This window comes from Rattus rattus, chromosome 3 (assembly GCF_011064425.1).
Source record: "Rattus rattus isolate New Zealand chromosome 3, Rrattus_CSIRO_v1, whole genome shotgun sequence".
Classification (NCBI taxonomy): Eukaryota; Metazoa; Chordata; class Mammalia; order Rodentia; family Muridae; genus Rattus; species Rattus rattus.
Window position 1 is genome coordinate 3,047,819 of NC_046156.1, and position 23,863 is coordinate 3,071,681.

Consider the following 23,863-nt stretch of genomic DNA (forward strand, 5'->3'; position numbering starts at 1 on the left):
AAAAGGAGCAAAGACCCGCCAACATTGGGGTAGCTGTGACACCCTGCTTGCGGACAATTAGCTGGGCTACCAGAGATCTCCTATATCACCAAATTTAGAGTCAAGATGGGGGCGGGATGGGGGTGGGGGCTGCACAGATTGTCGTTAAAAACAGTGACTTCATAACCGAGATGGCTGCAAAAATTGCTTCATTACACTACTTGGCCATCAGGGTTGGGGAGAGAAAAGATCCGCCCCCGCCCCCCCCCTTGCTGGTTGCCCCTCCCCACCAAGGCACAAAGCAAGTGGCACCTCACCAGGCAGAGAAGGGGTTACTTTCACAACTCCTGGGAATCGGCCTCAGGAAGGAACCATCTGTGACTCCCACGTTCCTTTCCAAGTTCTCCATCAAAAGGAATCTCAGAAAGCAGGAGGGGGTGGGTGGGAATAGAGGCAGCGGGCCTCCACCTGCTCTTTGCTATTACTTTCCCAGTACACTTAAGCACATCGGAATTACCTGCAGTGGTAATTGGGTCAGCAGGAGAGCATGTGCAACCAAGTCTCTAGATGGGGCTCTGCTGATGGATGAGAAGCAATTTGTGTTTGAGCATATTTTAACCTGAGCAAAATTTCTAAGCACAATAGAGGTTTCATCGCGTGGGCGAGCAGAGTGCGTACCAGTGAAAGTGAACACGTGATTCCTCCAACGCAAGAGAAACTGTATTAGGAAGTAGCTTTTCTTTGTTTCAGGCTGAGCCTATGAGAAGCTCAGTATTCCAGTTGCTAAAGTTCCCTTTTATTTTTAATAAAGTTGACCAGAGGCCATAGAAAGCGAAGGGGAGCACAGCCTGGGATGCCTCTTGGTTACCAAGTCCTACATTCTTTGTTGCAACCTACCCTCCACCCAGATATCTGGTCCCAGCTGGCTCCTAGTTTGAAATGACACATTCCCTCTGAGGGCATGGGGGAAAGTTCTTCAGACCCTAAGCACTTACTCATGGGTGCTCTAGAGCTTCAAAAGCTACTGCCTTTTTGAAACACGTGCATCTGTCTCTGGTTCAAGCACTCCCAGTTGCTGGGGTCTAGGGAACCACCTGGAGGTCTTGCTGGAAAAGAATTGGAGCAGTCTGCCAGGCTTCCTTCAAAGTACTCATCGGGAAGGGAGAGAAAGTAGGGTTCAGGGGTGAATTTACCTCTCCTTAACTATGGAGTCCAGTCTAAAGTTATTTAGGGGTGTACTGAGCAAAAACTGTATTTGAATCCCTCAGGCTTACAAAATGTCCTGAACTCTGATAATCTATTAATTTAGCATAAGTGGAGCTGGTTTCCTACCCAACAGTTAAGGGCAGTTACCTAACCTGGGGATCTCTTACTTCCAAGAGACCTTAAAAAGCTGATGTCTTTAAAATCTGAGCTGTAAATGCCCTACCTGGCCAATGCCTTTCCACCACACCAAGTTGTCATGAGAGAAAAGGCACCTTCAATTTCCAGAATATACCATGAGCTGAGAGGTCTTTATGCACATTTCTTTTTAATTTAACTTCTCAAAAAGATGTGTGCTCACCATGGCAACCCTTGCCTCCCACATCCAGGCTCCTGCACATATGCAGCTTCAGAATTAGAACAACTTCATAAGAAATGAACTTGGTCCAATTACAGGAGCCATGTTTTATTCAGAATTTTAGTATGGCTTTAGGCAGGCATGAATATTTTCTTAATTAAAATAGCATTCCATTTTATTTTCTAAGCTTTTAATTTTTCTAATTTCTCAGTATAATACAGAACATAAACATGAACTATTTAGTGTACTTTTTATTTGCTTTGAATTTTTAGAAACCGTGAAGATATTGTTATTACAAATCTTTATTGCATATGAAGGGCATCCTGTATACTGTCAGATTGCTAATCTGGGGTATTTCCAGTACACAAGTGCACGGTCATAATTGTAAAAAACAAAAGGTCTCTATTTATAACCTAAAACACCACATTTTTTTACAAGAGCTGAAAAGTTGTAAGTATTAGATTTTAATATTAGTATCTCACTGATGCAATAATTTTGTTTGCTCAATGCCTATAACCCTGGTGTAAGAATGGGTCACAATTCCACAGCACTAAAACTTTACACCCAAACCAAAAGTACACAGGGAAAGACTAACTGCTCATAAATTTCCTGATGGGTTGTCTCTGGATTGTATTTTGTTTGTTTGTTTTGTTTACTCCACAAAAATTATTTCATGTTTTAGAAATTTCTAAACTTTAAAAATATGTGGTGTCCTTTAAACTCAAGAATTGTAGTAGCCACCACACCAGCAATAAAAACATTATTTTGTCCATTATTTTCAGCCACAACTTACTTTGCAGTGCATCCCCTGCACTCCTTCTTGGGGACAAGAGAAGTCTAATTGTTCATAGGTTGTATCTTGACTTGCAGAACAATTAGTTCTAATCTGTGACACAGGAGACATTCAGTTTGGGTTACTCTTTCCTGACTCTGAATGAGATCCCAGTGGAATGATTAAAGTGGAGATGTTTTTAGGATCTTCTGTAAAACTTGATGTTTTCTCTGGGAATCTCTAAGGATCGCATCAGTCTCCCATTGGGTATTTTACTGTTTCTGTATCAGAACATGGAATTTGAACATAAAACAATTTCAACGGTGTAAAGCTATTGTTTCTGGGGGAGTAACAAAGCAGAAAGTATGGTCTTTAAGAACCCTTAGATCAGGATTCACTAAGCCTACATTCACACCACCAAGCCAAGTCTGCACTTAATTTACACCGTGTTACATGTGGACTTTGTCAAGTGCATAATAACATCTATCAATCGTTTTAATACTATACAAAAATGTTTTATTGCCCTAACAGCCTTTTATATCATACATGTTCATCTTTCCTCCACTGAAACTTTAGAAATGCTGAAATTTCCTGCTTCTTAGTTATGCCTTTCCCATAATGTCATAGATTGCCAGGTGTTTGAGTCAGTTTCTATGATTTACCAATATTTACATATGGATCAAAACATCAAATGATGAATGTGTATAATACTCAAAGTTAAAATAAGTGCACCATAAAGCATCAATGTATAGAAGGAAGGAAGTACAAATCAACAATCTTGCTCCATATTTTAGGGTTTTTATTGCTGTGAAGAGATACCATGACTAAAGCAACTAAAATACTTAATTGAGGCTGGCTTACTCTTCAGAGGTTTAATTCATTTTTGTCAAAGGCAAGAATCGCGGCAGCAGGCAGACAGACGTGGTATTAGAGAGGAAGCTGAGAGTTCTACACCCAGAATGACAGGCAGCAGGAAAAGAAATGGACATCAGGAGTAGTTTGAGCATTTGAAACCTCAAAGCCCACTCCCAGTGACTGGCCACGCCTCCTAATCTCTGTCAAGTAAAGTAACTCCTCTTCCCTAAACGACCAAACATCCAAATAGATGAGCCTATGCGGGCCATTCATATTCAAACCACCGCACGCACTCCCCCATAACGTTCTAACTCTGTTCTGTGAGCAAGGTTTGAAGCATTAGAAACACCCATTTCTAGAGAAGTGGAGCGAGCTGACTTTAGCAGCCTCAGAGCAACCGTACAATCACCAATAGCATGCAGATGAGTCTGTCAAAACTGTTGCTGAGAGAGAAACAATTTCCAACTGGACAGAGTTTCGCAGGGAAAGTGGGATGTCAGGTTAGATGAACACTTGTTACACATTTGGATATAAATCACTTTTTCTGTGGTAATGAGTGTCTATGTGTATCCACTTACATAGAGAGGTAGGACAGCAAACATTAAAATAATGCTACTGAAACAATCCACTCTCTTCCTGTTCTGGAATTAAGTGTGCATGCTGGGAAGACAGTGAACAACATTTAATACCCGCTTTTCCTTACATAAAACAGTGATGAACTGTACTCATACTATTAGGCACCAGCCACTAACCCCCAGGATGAGTCAAGAGTAGAACTTCAAAATAGTTCTGTAGCAAGCATCATCCCCACTATTCCAAAAACTGGATTATTTGAGGCTCAAACAGCTTCAAAGGTGTGAACTGAAGCTTGTGGAGTAAAAAATCCAAGACATTTTCAAATTATGTATGTATGTATGTATGTATGTATGTATGTATGTATACGTGTATGCATGTATTTTAAAGTATGTCTTTTCTTTTAGAGTTTCATATATGATTATACACTACTTATATATTTTCACCACTTCCTCTCTCCCAATTCCTCTTCAGTTCCTCAGATGAAGGACCTCTTATTTTATAATGATTATTTTATATTTATACATATATTATACATATACACTAGTTAGATCATTTGGTGTTGCTTTATGTACACGTGTTTAGGCGCACTGATGACATTTCAGTGTGGTTGCCTGAACAAAACTTACATTCTCTTGATATAAAAGAAAGAAATATATTCTGGTTCAGATTTTCAAAACCCAGCTACATGTTTGGCAATAACGTATATTATTTTCGTGACCACCTTAACATGGGTATAGGAGATACTCTTGTTTGTATTCTAGGAATAATTAACATGGAAGAAGCATTTTATCACATGTTAGAATCTGTTACACTAAAATGTATTAAGAAATTTCAGTAAAGCCTGCAGGGTCAATAGCTGTCATCTATCCTTAAACTATGATGGTAGACTTGATCAATAACCTCTTTGGAAGTGTCAGATAGGCTACTTACATTATTAATCAAAGTAGAAAGTTTATCATTTGTCACTCAAAGACACATGGAAAATTTATTAAGTAAATGCAACTCCAGGGGTTTCCCTTGTGCACTAGGTTCTGTTGATTGTTCATTGCTTTAATAAACTTAAAATGTGAATTAATAGCAGTGATCAGGAATAAAATATCAAAGCTTATATTAGCATCAACACAATCTATCTAAACATTTTAACTATGGAGTCAATGTTCATATTGGCTGGCTTTCAAAACAAAAATACCATTTCTCCAGTTGCCCCTGATTATCTTTGTTTTACACCAAGTTCAGGTTAGTTGAAAATTATCTTAAATTATGAGAGAGTTGTAGTATAGTGAAGCCCTATTTATAACAAACTTATTAGGCTAGAGACACACATGCTTGCACACATGTATGCCTGTGTTCATATAAGGGCAGAATTACACTTGGTGGAATATAAGGGGTACAGTAGCAGCAATAAATTGTGTTTCGATGAGGAGAGAGAATAACTGACCTGAAAAAGAAGCTGTCCTACTCCTGTTCTGCATTAACACTTCACCATTAAGTAGTCCTAGGGAAAAAAAAGAACATGACATTCTAAACAACAGGAAATCAGAGATAGCATAGAAAAGTGGGGAGAAAATGGAGGTTTTTATGCTGTTATCATATTTAAAAGAGGAAAAAAAATACCTTTGTGAGGTGGCAAAATACCTTATAGAAGGCAGCATTACCAAGCTATGGGATAATAGAATGAAACCAGAGTGAAACTGAGACACTCTCTGCTATGAAGACATCAGTGTATTAAGATGGTGAGTAATGGACAGAAAGCTGAGTTATGCCAGCTGAATACCAAGATATGCTGTGACACAGATGGTGTGACTAAAATAATTAAAATGTGTAGATAATTAGATTTCTTGAGTAGTAAACGCTCAGTGGTCTGTATTCACCATAATAGGCACCTCTCAAAGTCACAGAGGATGAAAAGGTACCTGGGTCCACTTTCACCACATTTGATGTGTCATTCAGTGTTACTTGGAGACCGTGTAGTTCATGACATAAAATTGGTTCTTCTCCATTTCAAGTGCAATTAATTTTGTAAGACAATTATAAAAGCTGTGGTGATTAAGTTATAAATACCTATTTAAATGTTGAGTGAGTGTTAAACACTAGAGATCTCCTGGGACAATACTGAGTGCCGCACAACATGACAACATGTACAGGGCATGCATGCACACACGTCATGATGCTCTGTTCCTCAACACATGTGACAGAATAGTCTACCCTTTCATTGCTTCTTAAAACTTCAGGGCTGGACAAGACTCCAGAGGTCTCATTATGTAAGAAAGGAAGTTGAGGCCCAGAGAAATTTGCTTCTTTGTTCTAGATCAAAGAGCTGTAAGTGGAAGCAACTTCTGGGGACCAGCTCTTAGTGTCCAACCTTTGCCCACAAAACCACACCCATAAAGGTATTGAAGCATTTTATACCATAGAGCATGAGCAAGAACTTAATCCACCAGATACGGTTAACTGAGCCAATAGGAGAGCAGCACACACTTGCTTTTTCATTTGGGAATTTGGACTAAATTTTTCACTAAGATTATATTTGGTTTAAGGCTTTTTCTTTCAACAATTGCCTTATATTTTCTCTTTGATTTAACTGTATGAAAACATTATAATGTCATAAATATAGCGTTTATTAAGTATTCAATTTTAAAAGATGTCCTTATTTAAGAAACATGGAAATATTTTTTTACTAATAGGGAAGTATTCTGAATGTGGTAGAATCTATCTTAATGAAAACTAAAATTTTCTCTTAAGTCATTGATTTGTTTTGTAATAATTCCAGCAACATGAATATTGGACGATGAGAGATGTACAATTCAGTTTGCACAAGTAAATTCTTTTCTAAATTTGTTGATTTCATTAAAGGCCAATGGGTGAGTTTTTCTACCCAAAACAAAATTATTTAAAATATTACAGCTTTATATAAAATGTTGCCTTAAATATTGATTAGGAAATTATTCTAATTTGGGAAGATAAATGCCATAAATTGGAGGTTGTACAACACGACATTTTCTGTGCTTGACCCACCCTTCTGTGGTTTGCTTATTTGCTTTCTCAACTCCAAAACCTGAAATTTTTCTTCCATCTGGTAAAACTCAAAGGTGACAGTTTATATTACCTTAGAAATAACAAATTTCCCCTACTCAATGTGTTTGGTGTCTGTTATATCTTATTTATTCTGTCATAAGACAAATTGTAAACAAATGTCCTAAGTGCCTTCTAATGCTAAAATAACCACTGCACATTGTATAGTTTGCTGATAAGGAAACCAAGGGAAAGACCCTGTTATCTCCCAAACAAAGCATTCTGACAGTTTAAAACAGTTCTGAAATGCAGATGTAAGCCTCTTAAAATACGTATTTACCTTATGGACGGTGAAGCACAGAAACATTCGCAAACAAAAAGTGTTAAGGAAATTAAACCTATAAATCCCATCTCTCAACGATAACGATTTTTAAGGCAGATTAAGGGCTTTTGTGGCAGCTACGTAGATAAAATGCTTGCTTTGCAAGCGTGAGGACCTATTCATGTCCCCAGAATAAGTGTAAAAGAGCTAAGTGTGCTGTAATAGATCTGTAATCCCAGTGCTGGCAAGGAGGACAGAAAGGGAATCCACAGAGCTTGATCTCAAGCCAGTCTAACCACATTGGTGAAATCCAGGTTAATTGAAAGACCTGTCTGAAAAAAAAATAAAATAAAAAAAAAAAAGTGGGAAGCAATTGAGGAAGGCGCCCAGTGTCACCTCTTGCATCCACACATAGGCACACAGACAAGTACATAAAAATGTAGTGCATGCGAACATGTGTGTGCGTATACACACACACACACACACACACACACACACACACACAGAGAGAGAGAGAGAGAGAGAGAGAGAGAGAGAGAGACTTGTTTAAATGTAGGGATACCATACTAACTACTGCTTACTGAGTTGCATATCAACACAGACACCCCACCACCTCACCCTTTTTGAACAGTTCTTACTCATTCTGGCCTTCAGTGTGCAGTCTAAGGCTCGTGGGTGTAACAGAATGGAACATATTTCTTTCTGCATCCAAGAATGCAATCCCACACACCATACAACATGACACAGTCTGAATGTCCTATGTCTGTGCTGACAGGAAGACAAGATGCCAACCTTCCACTCACCCTTATAGTAACAACTGTTGTATCTTTCGGGTCTAGTTTTCCTTAGTGAGATGGTATATAGAGATGTAATGTTTTACATGCTTTGTGGTGACTTACTTGTTAGCACACCTAAAGTGTGCTTCCCGCATCCAGAAAGCTTTTCAGTTAAATTCATACACCGCTGATAACAAGGCAGGATGTAAACATCAGGGACCATCTGATAAGCACATAGGTGTTTTTCTCTACCTCTGTATGTGAAGGAACTGCACCATTTAACATTATGTTTGACTTAAAAATGTTATGAAGTGGATAAACTTTATCAAGTTAACTTATAGTCAGATGTAGTGCCTCACACCCTGAAATTCCGGTATTCAGAAGGGTGGGGTAGGAGGATTGAGAACCAGAGGACAAGATTGTTAACAAATGGGCTATCCAGTGACACTAGGTTTCAAAAATAAAAGAAGGAAAAAATAGTATATCTCATATTGAGACAGAGTCCCTACTCATTTATGAAATTCTAGCATATGGTAAGTGCAGGTTCAAGCAAATATAGATACAAAAGGATTCGGGGCTGTGTATTGTAATTATCCTAAACTTTAATGTAAGTAAGTATATACATTCCTTGTCTCATACCAAGACCACCATCTTCTATAACATTTGGCAGGGCATGTACTTCATTTTTCCCAAAAACCTGATATGTTGGAGACTGCTAACCATGCACCTGTGGTATCTGATGCAATTTCTGCTGTTATAATTGAATTTGAATTGAGATTTTTATTGGATATTTTTTATTTACAGAGATATTTCATAATCTTATTCAACATATAGAGTCTTGAGGCCCACAAGCCATGAGCTGCATCTAGTGAAACTCTTCTTGCTGTGGAAAATCCAGAATCTAGATGCCATGTGGTATAGTACATGGAGTGAGGCTGAGTCCCAGAGACAGAGGCAACCTGATTTTTATAATATACCCACCCTCAAATAACTCTTCAATCCACCTATCTATGAGTAGGCTCCATCCTCGTGTTATAATTAGACTGGGGCTTTGAAAATCCCAGGCAAACATTCCCTCATTGAACTAAGCCCCTACCCTCGACTCACCTCTTAAGGGTTCCTCTTGGCTCCATCTCTTAAAAACCCACAAGGGATGGCTTTCAATATGGGTGTTGAAAACATTTAAACCACAGTGGCCAGTATCTCTGCAGTTTGTCTTAGGTAAGTAAATTACACTCTTTATTCTACGTGAGACCAGATAGCTCCATTGCCCAGAGGTTTATCTCTTCTTTGCCTGTGTTGAGTTCCCACTCTTTGCTGGACTGTGTTCTAAATCTTCTCTCTTTCCTGACAAAGTTTCATGTGGGATAACATGTGAAAAACAGAAATGTAGGAAAAGAAATCTGTATTTTGATTCAGGAAATATAGATTAATTCATTCTTATTTAAATTCCATTTTCTAGATTTAATATTATTGTTTAAGAGTTTATAGAATGTTATACTCTCAGTATAAATGGCAGATTGTTTTATTTCGAGCTAAGAGTTGCAGTCCCATGAGCTAACATGACAAACATAATGCCTGTTAGTGTTTCAACTGAGAACAAAGGCAACAGAAAGCCTTAGAATATTGCTTCACAGTTTCACACTCTCTCCTTCTGGAGGAGAGACCATGAAAATTTTTATCTTTGAACGGAATAATTATCACTGTTAATTGGTAAATTCTTTTTAGAGTGATTAGTTGAAAGAAAACCATATTGAATAAACAGCCGTTTAATGAAGTGCACCATTCCCTGAGTGCATTGTCTGCCTCTCTTTGAAAATTATCATACCTTTATATTGTGTGATTTTAAGTGATCTTCATAAGAGTAAGAGCCTATTTATACCATTGTTGTTTAAATAATAGTTGTTGGTTTAGATATGCATCCCAAGCTGGCACATGCAGAGGAACTCTCCACTTTGTCTACTTCTAGAAAACTAGCTCATGTCTCAATATAGAAAGACATGTCTCGCTGCGTGCATGAATGACTGAACAGAATAGCCCAGTTACATTTCTCTACCCTTGGTGACACCTACACTGTGATTGAACAACACTTCTCTTTCTGAGACCAGCATAGGACTATACTTTCCAGCCTCTCATTCCAGTTAAATGTGGTCTTGAAACGTGCTTCAGCCAGAGTGACAGAAGCATCTTTCCTGAGAGAAGCATTTATAGGTCAATGGGCTGTGGGCTCTTGTGTGGCAATGGTAAGAAGCAATATTGTGTGAGGAAGCCTGCATCCATCTAGACTCTGAACAGGTACACCAAGTCACGTCTATTCAGCAAGAATTCATTCATTTGCTTGACCAAGACAGACCACTGACTATGATGAGATTCAGGGGTTGTTATCAGAATTACTGCTAGGGCTCCTTTTCCTCAGTCTAAGAGACAGACACAGATAAATTCTAGTGAAGACATATTTCTGATGTTTATCCGGTATATGGCATTATGGTTATAGAGATATTACATAAAAATGCCTTTAATGTAACAATGAATCATGAACACAATTCACTTGAAAACATCATGCATGTTTTAAGTGTCTTTATTCTCAGTTTATAATTTTATGTATATTTTCAAACATAGCAGAGGACTAGAACTAAGTTACTTCCCTTAGTCTATCAAATCAAAGCCAGAGTCATCATATTTTCTTATATTGTATATTAGAATAATTTTTATAATGAAAAAATCAAGCTGACTGTTGTTGTAGAAGTAGAAAGATTAAGATAGAACTGTGTGTCTGTTGTTGAATTAAGTGATGACAGTTAATGACGAAAAATCGGAGTCAAGAATGATTCTCTATCTTGAGAAATTAGGGATGTGAAGGTACAAGATTCAGACTGTAGAATCTTGAAGAAAGAGATAATGTATTCAAATGCAACTAGAACACTGGCATTAATAAGGAATCCAAGTGACAGGCTAACATATAGAAGCAGCATAAATCAGAGCATCAATTAATACAAAGTAAATGCACCTATGCAAAATTACTAGAAATACATTGAGCGTTTTTATGGGGGAAAATACAGCCTCCTTTTAAGGAAAAAAATGCGTTTTCAAATAAATGAAAATTGGGTATGCAACAGAATGACTCATTTTTTTTTGCTATCTTGGTTTCCTTTTAATTATTTTTTTGGCATGAAAAGAAAGCATGAATACATACCCTCTTCTTTTGAATACTAATTTCTTCCATCCATTTCTATTTTGCTTTACATTTTAGAAAAGATGCTTGAGTTCTGGGCTTTTGTATACTGATTTCCTGAGAGGAGAAGAGATTTGGCTCACGTGTAAAGTTTTTAGACCCATTCTTATTACATTAGCCAGAGCAAGTCACATAAGCAACCCAGCAAGATGAACTAGTGGTTGACTGAGATCCACACAAGCATAAAGGCTCTGTGATAGCATGAGGGCCACAGGCTTTTTTCCAAATCTTCATCTGTCTCTTGGTAGGGTTCTTTATGATGATGATGATGATGATGATGATGATGATGATGATGATGATGATGATGATGATGATGGTGTTGGCAAAAAGACAATTTGTACGTTTAACATAGCTGCCTCTGGGTGTACTGTACCGTAGGTCCCCCATTACACTGAAACACACTTGTATGGCTGACTGGAGCAGAAGATTCAGCATGATTAACAAGGGACCAGCACCTCTGTAAAGAAACTTTTGCTTTACTAGGACAATTGATGCTGTTTACGTTTACATGGAGCTAAGAAATCAGTGCTGATTAAGAAAAGACGAGCATCACTGAGGTGAAATCTGGGAGGTATTTCCTGAAAGCACAGTGAAGCTGTGTTCCAGGGGCAGCCACTGTTGTGCTCCTGTTGGCAACCAGACTTTGTAATGTGCAGGAGTCACCCAGATGGTACTGGGTTTGAAGGCCTGAAGGAGTCTTGGAGAGAAGCTGAGGCTTGGCATTGTGAGAGGCCAGGAGAGGCCACTGGTGAAGATGCAGGCTTCAGTGGGAGTTGAAAGCCCAGGACTGAAGGGGTTATACAAGGAAGTTGAGGCTGGGCTTGGCACCAGGCAGAGAGCCTATGGGGGTGCAATTGCAGCCCACTTGCAGCAAGGAATCCCAACAGTTTTGGAAAAAATTATCTATTTTGAAGGGACTGGAATTTTATTGCATTTGTATTTGTAAAGACTCTGGAACTTTTAAAGTCATTTATGTTTTTAATATGAGATCTTGGGGATAAATAAGGAAGGGTTGTGGCTTAACAATGATGTGTTTGTGAGTCAAGATTCCTCTCCAAAGTGCTTTCTGTTTGAGGTGTTTTGTTGCAGCATTAGAAACCCTAAGTAAGATGGGTATGAACATTTTTTTGTTTTCTTTAAATTTAAATGCATTTTCAAAATTTCTCAAGGTTTTCTCTTTGCTATCTCTTACTATTTCACTAAGTTGTAGTACACTAGGACAATACATCCAGCTTGAACCTATAGATTAACAATCATTTAGTTATTGGTGACAAGGAAATTCATGTCTTTTGAAGTGAGATCCGAGGTGCTTATCAATTCATAAAACTTGCAATTCTCTTTGATTATTGTATATATTATGCCTTTGACTTCTATGCTTATTTTATGAATCCTATTTTCAAAAAAATAAGTTTTTGCTTCGCTTATAGATGGAATAAATAAGTTTAAAGATTTTTCTTAATGTTTTTATTAACTCTTGAGAATGTCATATAATGTATAAGATCATTTCCACTTCCTACTCCTCTCCCTAATTCTTACTAGATCAACACCTTGCCTACGTATAACTCCCAACTTCATGCTCTTTAGAAAAGTAAAGTTAACCATGAAATCCAGTGCTACCCATGTACTCTGGGCTGAGCTCCATCCACTGAAGTACAGTCTACCTACCAGGAACACACCATTAAGAAAATTGACTTTCCCACCTCTAAACCCATCCACTGCCTATAGCTCCTTAGCCAAAGGAAGTAGCACATGTGCCCCTTCCGCTCCAAGATAGAGTGTTGACTGATTTGATCTTGGACAGGTCTCATGCAGGCAAGCACAGCACCTGTGAGTTCATGTGGGAAGTGGTCCTGTCCTGAACAGAAGAGCCTGTTCTATTCCACTTCTCCTTAAACCACAGGATCCTCAGACGGTGCCTGAGAATTAGGGAGAGGACATGATATTCGTGCCCCATTTATGGCTAATCACACTACTCTGCACTTTGACCAAGTGTGGATTTCTGGATTAACTACCCTCTACTATAACAAGAAACTTCGGTGATCAGGTCTGAGAGTATACTAATTTATAGGTATAGAGACATACATTTATGGGGCAGTTTTATTTTTTTTCTTACTTTTTTGAAAATTTATTTTCTACTTATTCACTTTACATCACAATCACTGATCCCCTCAAGGTCACCCACACACAGCCCTTCCCCCATCCTCCCTCCCCTCTAAGCAGGACTACCCCCTGGATTTCCCCCCATTCTGGTACTTCAAGTCTCTGAAGGGTTAGGTGCTTCCTCTCCCATTGGGGACAGACAGGCAGCTCAGCTAAGAGAACATATCCCACATACAGAAACAACTTTTGCATAGCCCCCTGTACCAGTTGCTGGGAACCTACATGAAGAACAAGCTGCATATCTGCTACATATGTGCAGGAAGGTCTAGGTCCAGCCTGTATATGTTCTGTGGTTGATGGTTCAGTCTCTGAGAGCCTCAAGAGTCCAGGTTAGTTGAATCTCTTGGTCTTCCTGTGGAGTTCCCCTCTCCTTCAGGAGGCTTGAAATCCTTTCCCCAACTCTTCCATAAGAGTCCCCAAGCTCCATTCACTGTGGCTGTTGGTGCCTGCATCTGTGTGAGTCAGTTGATTGGTCGAACCTTTTAGAGGATAGCCATGCTATGTCTGCAAGCATAACAGAGTATCATTAATAGTGTCAGGGACTTGTGCTTGTCTATGGGATGAGACTTAAGTTGGGCCAGTTACTAGTTGGCAGTTCTGCCCCATCCCCAATCCTGGCATTTCTTATAGACAGGATAACTTTTGGATTGAAAGTTTGGTAGGTGGGTTGGTATCCCTTCTGCTTCATTGGAGTTCCTGCCTGGCCATAGGAAGCAGCCTCCTACCTCCCCATCCCATACCCTGTCCCACCCAGTTCCCTCCTTCATCTGCCTCCAGGACCATTCCATTCCCCCTTCCAACTGAGACTCAATCATCCTTGCTGGTGTCCTTCTTCCTATTCAGCCTCCTTGGGTCTGTAGATTGTAGGATGGGCAGCCTCTATGTTATGGCTAATATCTACTTATAAGTGAAGACATACTGTGCATGTCCTTTGGGGACTGGGTTATCTCACTCTAGATGATATTCTCAAGATCCATCAGTTTGCCTGCAAAATTCATGATATTTTTGTTGCTCATAGCTGAATAGTCTCCGTTGTGTAGATGTATCACATTTTCTTTATCCATTCTTCAGTTGAGAGACATCTAGATTGTTTCCAGTTTCTGGCTCTTATAGATAAAGCTGTTATGAACATAGTAGAGCAAGCTTCTTTGTGAGATGGTAGAGCATCTTTTGGGATACCCGCCCAAAAGATTGGCCAGGAGTGGTATATCTGGGTCTTGAGGTAGAACTATTTCTAGTTTCCTGAGAAACCTCTAAATTGATTTTCAAAGTGGTTGTCTAAGGTCGCACTACCACCAGCAATGGAGAAGTGTTCCCCTTGCTTCACATCCTATATCCATTTAGCAGAATAATAGTATTGGTTTGCCCTTGGGCCTTATAAGTTTCTAGCCATGGATTCTTGGCTAGAATTGCAGTACCAGGCAAGGGTTTCACCCTGTGGAGCAGGGTTATCTCCAAAACATTTTTTGCCACTATTCCACTAATAGGCACAGCTTGCCATGCTGGTCATTATTGAAGTTAACAGTATTCACAAACTAGAAATAGATCTACCATATGACCCTGCTATACTATTCCTGAACTTATGCCCAACAGACTCCTTTACTGAAACACTTACTCATTCATATTCATAGGTGTACTATTCATAATAGTCAGGACATGAAAATGGTCCAGAGGTTTGTCAACAAGAATGAATGATAAAACTATGGTACCTATTTAGAGTAGAATTATATTAAGCTGTAAAGAATAATAAAATTTGTAGGTAACTTGGTGCCTCTAAAAAAACATTGTATTGCAACCCAAACCCAGAGAAACAAACACCACATGTTATCATTCACATGTGTATTTTAGCATTGAATCTGCAGATTTGGACTCCTTATAGAACCCAGGAAAATAGAAAAAGGCTGTTGGTTGGTAGGGAGGAAAAAAAGTTTCAAAGTAGAAGGGACAACAGACCACAGGCAGCATGACGAGGCAGGAGAAATTCTATAGAATTAAATTCTTTAGATTACGTTTTATTTCTATTTCCATAGCACATGTTGCTGTTGTTTGTTTATTTGCTTGGTTGTTTAAAGCAGTAGGATCTTGAATTTTGGAAATAACAAAATAATCTCTTGGACACTGTTTGTCGGGTTTTTTTTCATGATTTGTTATCAAATGAAATTTTATAGAAACCACCAAAGATAGTTAAGAAGGCTGTGTTTGAAATGTCTGTTTTGTGTTCAAGAATTGTCAAGCTAATGCATGATTATTTTATAATTTCTTATTTTTGTATTTTAACAAAAAATAATTTCCTCAGTAAGAGAAACTAAATAAAAATATACAGGGGCTGTTTGTTGTTTTCATGACAGATTACCAATACGTTTAAGGCTGAGCAAAGTGACTTGAATTGTCTTGTAAGTACAAATGGTTACATTGTACTAGTATTCATTGTTTGCTTGATTTAATTTGATGTTCTCTACAAAGAGGCTTTAAAAGAGGTTCAATTTATCACAACTATTATGAACATGTACACAAACAGATATTTGGGCTTTCCCTTTTGCTGCTACTTAATATCCTATGGTCTGCTAAATAAGGAAAAGGTAGAACATACAAGCCTGTAGGACATTCCTATGATAGGATGTATTTATTCAGCCCAGAAAGAAACCTGTAAGAGGTCAAAGTAATGATTGCACCAAAGTCTAACTTAGTAAGATAATGAGTCTTTTGGGGACCACCAACAGAAGTCTGAGTGTATGAGTTACACATAAAAACAAGGATGAGTCAAAACAGTGCAGCACTAACTTGTCTACCCCACCATGGATGATAGCTCACAAAAACTCAGTCTTGGGTCCTTCTGCACAACTTACAGGCAGGCAACTGGACAAGGCCAAAAATCTGCTCTTGACAGCTCATCTAGTTAATCTATTCCCTTTGTATTTGTTTTTGTTTTGGGGTTTTTTTTTGGATTTTTCTGTATTTACATTTCAAATGTTACCCCCTTTCCTAGTTTCCCATCCACAAACCCCCTATGCATCCCCTCCCTTTTTTCTATGAGGGTGTTCCCCCACCCATCCATCCACACATTCCCACCTCCCTGCCCTGACATTCCCCTACACTGGGGGGTTGAAATTTGGCAGGACCAAGGGCTTCTCCTCCCATTGGTGCCCAACAAGGCCATCCTTTGCTACATATGCAGTTGGAGCCATAGGTCTGTCCATTTACATTTTTTGAGTATTGGTTTAGACCCAGAAAGCTCTGGTTCATTGGCATTGTTGTTCTTATGGGGTTGAAAACCCCTTCAGCTCCTTCAATCCTTTCTCTAACTCCTCTAATGGGGACCCTGTTCTCAGTTCAGTGGTTGGCTGTGAGCATCCGCCTCTCTATTTATCATGCTCTGGCAGATCCTCCCAGGAGACAGCTATATCAGGCTCCTGTCAGCATGTACTTCTTGACATCAGCAATATTATCTGGTTTTGGTGACTGTATGTATATGGTCTCTGAGAACCTTGAAAGTCTCTATTTTCTCAGACCTGTGACATTTTTAAACCTCCTTAGCCTCATAAACCCCCTTTTCCCTCTGAGAGGGAATGTGTCAAGTCAGATGAAATGTTTTGTAGGATGGAAGCTTGGCTCAGAGGAGGATATCTTTGTAGCATACCTCCGGTTTGTACCTACCACCTCCTAGCATCTCCTACTTTCTTCATTTCCCTGTTGAGATTGGCTAAATATTTTATGAAATTTTGCTGTAAGATGTCCAGCGAAAGAAGTTGTTCTGAGGCACTGGTGTAGGGTTAGGAGAGTTCGTTCGGATTACACATCTCTCAGAAGGTGTTCTGTGGGAGCCTTATGCATTAGAAGACAAAAGATTCTGTCATTCCGTGTTATTTTATCTATATTTCTGTCTTGCTATCCTGCGACTCTGCCCTTTGCAACTTTCAAATGCCTATCAAAATTGTATTTTCTGTATCTGTGGTTCAGTGACATGTGTATTTGGTTGTAGTTAGATCCAAGATTGGTTTCAGAGGTTTCCTGTTGCTATTTTCTAACTAAATGACCTTAGGAAGGTTAACAGTTTAAACAAAGCACATCACAGTGTATTCATTTGAAGTACGTACAATAATAACCATCTTGCACTGATGCTTTAATGGTCCAATAATTTAGCCAAAATAACAGCCTAGCACAGTATTATCTTTAGGATATCTTGGTTGTGCCTTTGTGACCATTTTACCTCTCCCTTACCAAAACAACTTATTCACTTAATATTCATTTGGGGATTAAGATTTGCCTCATTTCTGTTAAAGTCCAGTACAGTTGTTATCTTAATGATTTTCTCAGATTTATCTCTTACCTGACCAAACACTGGTATGCATGGGAAGGCCTGAGATCTGAGGCCATTCCATGTGCTGTACAGGACACTTGGCAAATTTCCATTTTCCTCTGTTCATGAATGGAATGGTCACAGGGTGGAAAGCTCTCCCATCCTCTTCTCATGAACAATTGTATGTTTAGCAGGATACCATACACAATATCCCATACATGTTTACAGAGATGCTCCACTAATCCACAACCAATTTTTCTGATCCTTGATAATATTTTCTCTCAAACATCTATAAAGTTACTTTTTTGATTTTACATACAAATTGTATAAGAAAAAATAAAAGGAGAGTGATTCAGTAAACAATTATGTACATAATTATGTATATATACATGACATATGCATATACTTCATATACTTGTTTAATCTTAATATAATCCTCATCAGCTCTGTGAAATAATATGATGGTTAAGAAAAGAATAATAATACAATTATTATGTAATATTACTATAATATATTATCATAATCATTAGACTATTGAATTTCTTTGTGCCAATTCATCGGGGGAAAGTATCAAATGCAGTTTATAAACTTAGAAATGAAGATTTATAGAAAATCCACAAAATTATATAAACATTTAAAATTCCAGGAAAATTCCATGTTAAAGAATATTCTAATTATTTTTATTTTTCAAATAATATCTGAAATATTTGTTATTTCTGTAGGTCAGTCCATGTCTCAGTAGTCCAATCCATGAACTATGTAGGCTAAAATAATGAACAGGTGCTCAAGTGTGCCCACAGTGGGCAAGACTGTTTATGGTACAGCCAATCATTCTCTCCATTTGATTTTAGGGCACAGGAGAGAATTCATGCCTGGTAATGTAAACACGGTCAAAACCCATTGCTAGGGAAGTCAGACACCTTATGGACAGTGTTTTTCTAAATGATCAAGTTGTCAGACTGCCTTCTAACTTTGTGTGGGGGGGGGTTCTGCCCCAAACCTTGACCAAGGAAGCATTTTGTTGCACAGGATAGTAGTTAATATGGTCACATTACTACCCAAAATGTTAAGAATAAGTAACTGTGAGTAGTGCCCAATCATAAATGGTGCAGTTGTATCAACACCCTCCCCCAGGCAAAGTCTGGGGACAAAGAGGAAGTGAGGATGGAAACAACGTAAGAGCTGGAAAATAGAAAGGAGATCTGTGAAATGCTGTCCTTTGGACATGACACGGTCATTGCGTACATGAACTCACAACAGCAGTGGTCACCTACACAAGACCTGTGGAAGATCAAACTAGTTTAAAATCTCTGCATGAAGGCAAAAGGGTTTCCTCAAGCCCTAACCGTAGCTGAGGTGCTGTTGGCAGTTGATGGTTGCAGGAGGGTCACTTTTCTTTAGAACTGTGGTTATTGGAAGATTTTCTCTTGCCCCATTGGATGACCCCACACTCAAGCACATGTAGACAACAGTAATTAAACTCAGTTTGCTTAAAAAACTAATAGCAAGACATAAACCGAAGGGAGAGATAAGATAAGAGTCTTAGGGGGAGACGAAGGGGGCAAGATATGATCAAAATGCATTAGTACATGGATGAAATTTTCAAAGAATAAATCTATAAACCAGGGTTAGGGATATTGCTCAATGGTAGAACACTTTCCTATTGGTAAGTCCCTGGATTCTACCACTAGAGCTGTCAAGAAAGCACATACAATACCGTGTGCATATTTTCCAGTAATGTGTGTTTATAAGTTGAATAATTGTAATGAAAATTACTCTTCCTATGTAAATAACCTGTGATACTCATTTGTACCACAAGCACAAAAGTAAAAGCGCCCAAACAGCCTGTAGATGTCAAAAATAAGTTGTGAACTAGCACAGTAAACATTTCTTGGAAGTACAAGATGTGATAAAACATTTGCAGCCAGTTAAATGAGGGCCACTGACCTTGTCAGAATGACACAGCCATCCACCAGAGAGTGCAGAAAGAACTGCATGAACTATTACCAGGAAACATAGCCTTCTAAGAGTTTTAATTAGCAAACTCTCCCATTGTTCATCTTAAATGTCTTACAAGATAATGTCTTTGGTTCCTTTATGCCATAGATTAATATCAACTCCTAAAAGCTTTGCTTACAAAATTACTCTAGAAATAGAAGGACACAGGCTCTCATATAAATCTATGACAGGAGATGCTTACTTTGGACTAGATTTACCATTTATACAGTGGAGGGGCTAAGAGTTTGTCTGACACTTGGCCTTAGTGTTTCCAGTCATGTTACTCATGTTAAAGGATAATTCAAACTTAAAATTAAATTCATGTAGTTTAAAATGCTGACCTATTGAAACAATTTTTTTTCTTTCTTCTCTCAGTGTACTCATACACAAAAACCTTGAAGATCATTGTGATCAGTCAGTCTGACTTCATTCCCCTTACCATCTGGTCAATTAATCTTCTACTGTGCTTATATATATGTTTGCTTATATGTGTATATGTTCTTATTGGGGCAAGTGGGTGCAGAAGCCAGGCATCAAACTCAGTTATCAACTATTCCTTGGGTACTATTCTCTCTCTCTCTCTCTCTCTCTCTCTCTCTCTCTCTCTCTCTCTCTCTCTCTCTCTCTCTGTCTCTCAAACACACACACACACACACACACACACACACACACACACACACTTTGCCAGCTTTCAATTCTAATTGACTTTTTCAAACTATTCCCTACATCTGCTGTAAACAATGTCTCATTGTATTTTAACTGAGTTGAGCTTGCCCCAAGAGCTGCACATTTGTATACAGAGGTGTGATGAGTTAAAGGGTAATGCAATCCACCCATTTCTGTTCTACTGACAGCTGTGGGCTATAAGTGTTTAAGGCAAAGACTCCTCCTTCTCTGGACATGAGAAGTCTACAGCAATCATACTCATTAGCTTCATGAAGATGGCTTTGAGTTTCGGAGATGACATGGAGTGATACATACAAAGCCCCAAGTAAGGATGCTGACACTGCCAATGGAGACAAAATAATTGCTCCATTCTTCTTGCTTTATTAAATTGCTACTTCTCCTAAAAGTACCAGAAAATTGCCTGAGGCCACAGTGAAATATGTCCTATTGATTGTGAAGAAAACGTGTGCAGAGAGGCAATGAAGAATCTGTGTTGAGGTGCAGGCAATCCAGCCTCACCTGGTTCTCACAGGCCCTCACTGCTTTGTACCAGCTGGAATGCTGCAGAAAAGCTAGGTACTATGAGCCCTGATTTTCATATTATTAAAATCCAGAAAAGATTTTGTTTTAAAAGGATATTCAGGTAGAGGGTCAATGAGATACCATTGACTAAAATTCCTTCTGGTGACCCTTGATAACAGTTATTTCTTGTTCTTGTAGTGGGGAAGTGAAATACATCTTTCAGTAAAGTTGATTTCCTTGTAAATATTTAATTGAATTCATTACAGAAAAGAAAAAAGATATGTATTTTTAAAATTTTTTAAGAATGTGATATTTGTTCTTTATCGTTAAAATAACATCATTATTTTTTAACAAAATAATCTAAGATCATAAAAAGTGTAATTTTTGTTAAATCTTGTTTTTCAGTCTTGTAAAATTTGTATAAGAAAATGAATCTTGAGTAACAATAGCAACTCTGGGAAGCCAGTGGTCCTTGAGTATTGCAGTCTGTGGAAGGCAGTTTTCTGACCTTTGGTACCTGAAGCACATGCACAACAAATTTCTTTCCTCTCCTGGGAAATCTATAAGTATGTAAGTGAGGCAATATATTATGATGTCATACTGTTTTATCCATAGAGAAAATCACCCAATCTTTAAAATTCTCCTCTGCCTATCATTTATTTTGCTTGTTCACATAGTTTACATATAGTCTTCTTGAGTTTCACGATTGATGTATAAATAGTTTTCTAATTCCCATTCCTTACTGTTTCTTCAATTACTTCCCTAGCTCATGACTTTCTAAAGTCGCCTCTAACAATATCCACTGGTCCTCTCATAGTTCCTTTTCTGAGTAGTTCACTCAATTTCACCTCTAGACAGTTCTTCAGTCTTGAGACTCAGGGCAATAGAGACAGTACTCAGTTATCAGTAAACACATCCCCAAGCTCCTAAACATGGATTATCTGTGCACACAGCACATTCTGTTTTGACTCTTGCAAGCATTGTACCCACATTGCCTGCTGCTCTGTCTCTCACATGTGTACTATAAGCTCTAAAGAGAGATTCTGCCTTGCCCAATCATGTCATCTTTCAGTAATGGTAGCAAACAGTCTTCCAACTGCTCAGATGTCACTGTTTTAGCCTGCCTCTTTGTCTTAGTTAGGATTCCATTGCAGTGAAGACACACCATGACTTCAGCAACTCTTACAAAGAAAACTTTTAATTAGGGCTGGCTTTCAGTTTCAAAGATTTAGTCCATTGTCTTAGTTTGGGTTTTATTAACGTGAAGAGACACCATGACCCAGGCAACTCTTATAAAAGAAACGTTTCATTGAGGCTGACTTACAGTTTCAGAAGTTTTAGTCCATTATCATCATGGTGGGAAGCATGGCAATGTGCAGGCAAAAAAATGGTGCTGGAGGAGCCAAGAGTTCTTCATTTTGATCTACAAGGAGCAGAAGAAGACTGTCTTCTGCAGGCAACCAGGAGGAGACTATCTTCCACACAGGGCAGAGCCTAAGCATGGGAGGCCTCAAAGCCCATATACACAGTGACATACTTCCTCTAACAAGGTCATACCTCCTCCAATAAGACCCCTAATAGTGCCACCCCCTATAGCCAAGCATTCAAACACATGAATCTACAAGGGCCCAAACCTATTCAAACCACCATATTCTCTGTACTGTCTTCCTTTTACCATCCTAAGAAAAAAAATCAGGGGGTTTTCCTCTATTTTGAAAATGATTGGGGTTGGGGATTTGGCTCAGATAGAGCTTGCCTAGCAACCATAAGGCCCCTGGGTTCGTCCCCAGCTCTGAAAAAAAAAAAAAAAAAAAAAGAAAATGATTGTCATATAACAATACAGTAGGGCCATTCCTATTTCATTCTCTTATTGTGTGTGCAACTTTTTCACTGACATTGAATGTTGCATTATAGAAATATAACAGCATTCCTGTTGTGCATCAGCTTTTAGTACATAGTACATGTTAATAAATATTTGAAAACAAATGAATAGCAAAAGAATGTGTAAGGCTGGCATGAAGTTTCATGAAAGGTGTGAGTAGATTTACTTTCAAAACCACCTCTTTCTTTCTGTTGTTAGATGAAGATGACAGGGTTGAATTTCTTAAATTAAGCCATAAAGTCTAAATGCAATAAAGCCAATGTACAATAACAAAGACAGCATAAGATTTGAAGGGGTTAAAAACAAAAAGCAAAATAAAAATAACTCTTGGTTTGAGCATTTCGCTGGCGAATAGTGAAGAAATGTCAAACAGGCTGTAGAGTTTATTAAATCTATTATATTTGTATTTATTTCCATTTGAATAAAGAAAAGAATTGTGTGTCTACCCCATCATAAGATGATGAAAACTAAGTGTTAGAAAGTGAAATGCCTTTTAAAGTGTTAAGGAGCAGACTTTATTTTTCTCCATCTTTATTAAATTGGGTATTTCTTATTTACATTTCAAATGTTATTCCCTTTCCCAGTTTCCAGGCCAACATCCCCCTAGCCCTTCCCCCTCCCCTTCTATGTGGGTGTTCCCCCGGAGCAGACATTTTTTATTGAGAATTTAATTATATTTAAACTTATAACCACAGTAATAATATGATGAACTAACATACAGATTTTACAATCTATGACATACAGATATTCTTGTACCTATTTAATATTTTACCTTATAAAATTTCTCAAGTTGTATTCAATCAAAAACAGTCTCCTCTTTCTTTTATTCTTCATATGGCCATTGCTGCTGCTGCTGTTGGTGGTGCTGTGTGTGTATGTGTGTGTGTGTTCACATGTCTACCTGTGTATAAATGCAGGTGTGCATTGTGTGTGATGTTCAAGTATGTGTGTACATATCCATATGTGTGTATATATGTATGTGTGTGTATGTATGTTTGCATGTGTGTGCATGTGTATGTGGTTGTGCATGTATGTATGTGTGGTCTTGGTGTGTTTGTATGTGTAGGTGTGTATAACTAACTGAAAGGACTCCCAATCCCCAGTGTAACACCCTGTCCTTCCTCTGTTTTCAATGAACACATTATCTCTGAAGTTTCTGTAGATCCCGCTTGTACTATTGAGCTCTTAGTGACAGCACCTTTTTATCTTATCCACAAGTCACCATGCATTCAGAACTTTTCTTCAGTTCTTGC

General features: G+C 38.4%; 1 protein-coding gene across 9 annotated transcripts in view; it reads left to right on the plus strand.

The window, feature by feature from the left end:
- Positions 1-23,863, plus strand: part of Lrrc7 (leucine rich repeat containing 7) — a 453,319-nt gene that overhangs the window by 1,880 nt on the left and 427,576 nt on the right. The window lies entirely within an intron of this gene.